The sequence below is a fragment of the Triticum aestivum genome, chromosome 2B (genome assembly GCF_018294505.1).
Source record: "Triticum aestivum cultivar Chinese Spring chromosome 2B, IWGSC CS RefSeq v2.1, whole genome shotgun sequence".
NCBI lineage: Eukaryota > Viridiplantae > Streptophyta > Magnoliopsida > Poales > Poaceae > Triticum > Triticum aestivum.
In genome coordinates this window covers 18,912,282-18,914,031 of record NC_057798.1, presented here as the reverse complement: position 1 = coordinate 18,914,031, position 1,750 = coordinate 18,912,282, and positions in this window count along the sequence as shown.

Genomic DNA, 1,750 nt, shown 5'->3' with positions numbered 1-1,750 from the left:
GTTCAAGGAGATTATGCCGTTAAGTTTTTGGTCAGATCGAAACTTGATGGGTTCCGATGGGCTATGTTGGCTGTTTATGGAGCGGCGCAACATGAATTTAAACCTGATTTCCTAGCGGACCTTGTAAGGGTCTGTGGAGATGAAAGATACCGATCCTAGTGGGACGGTATTTCAATATAATTAGGAGAAGAGAAGAATAGAATAATGACAACTTCGATGGAAGATGGTCATTCATGTTTAATACGATTATTGAGAGTCTTAATTTGAGGGAGATTGATCTTACAGGTAGATAGTTCACGTGGGCGAACTCGCTCCCAACTCCAACATATGAGAAGTTGGAACGTGTCCTTACCAGAGTCGAATGGAAACAAAAGTTCCCACTTGTAACAGTGCAAGCGTTACAAAGGGCAATCTCTAACCATACACCACTGTTGGTCGATTCGAAGCGACCTACGTGGGCAATAATAATTCATTTTCCTTCGAACTAAGTTGGTTCGAGAGGGAGGATTGTTTAGATGTCATCGCAAGAGAATAGTCCAAGGATACCAGTGGGCAGTCCAGTGTCGAAAGATGGCAGAATAAGATTAGACACCTGCGACAATTCTTGAGGGGTTGGGCCAGAAATGAGAGCGGGGTTTAAGAGCGAGAAAACAAGATACTTATCCAACTAATTGATGCGTTAGATTTGGAAGCAGAAACTAACCTGCTTCACGTGACTGAGCAGGCTATTAAAGCTGAGGCCGAGTAGTAATTACTTGTTCTTCTTAGAGAAGAGGTAATGAAATGGGCTCTGATAGCTAAGGTTCTCAAAGTCGTCCAAGGGGATGACAATACTCAGTTTTTCTAGATGATTGCAAATGGGAAACATAGAAAGAACAAAATCATCCAGCTCGAACAGGATGAAGGTACGATAGTTAGGCATGAGAACCTAAAGTTGTACATATCAAATTTTTATAAAACCATCTTCAGGCCTCCCGAGGACAACTTTGTGTCACTCGACGAGCTTGCTGTTAGGGATATACCCCAACTTCAGACAGATGAAAATGAGATTTTTTCTGCACCGTTTACTGAGAAAGAGGTGTTTAAGGCTGTAACACAAATGAAGCAGAATAAGGCACCCTGACCAGATGGGTTCCCAACCGAATTTTATAAGAACTATTGGCATATTATAAAGGACCTCATGCCGATGTTCCATTATTTTTTCAATGGCCATCTACAACTTTTCCGCCTTAACTTTGGTACGATAACATTGTTGTCAAAAAAGGAGGGGGCAGTGCGTATCGAGCTGTTCAGGCCGATCTGCCTTTTGAATGTGAGTTTCAAAATCCTAACTAAAGTTGGAACATATAGGTTGACACGGATTGCCCATTCGGTTATACAGCCGAGTCAGACTGCTTTCAGGCCTGGGAGACACATCATAGAGTCGGTTGTTGTCTTGCATGAAACGTTGCATGAAAACCATTCGAAGAAGCTCGAAGGGGTAATCTTCAAGGTGGATTTCGAGAAAGCTTACGATAAAGTCAAATGGCCCTTCCTCCAATGGCTATGCGCATGTAGGGGTTCGACGAATCCTGGAGGAGATAGGTAGAATCCTTCATTCAAAAAGGTAGCGTGGGAATTAAGGTGAAAAATGACACAGGTCATTATTTTCAAACCTACAAGTGCTTAAGACAAGGGGATCCGATGTCCCTGTTCTGTTCAACATATTGGCTGATATGTTGGCAGTCCTTATCGATAGGGCCAAGGACAA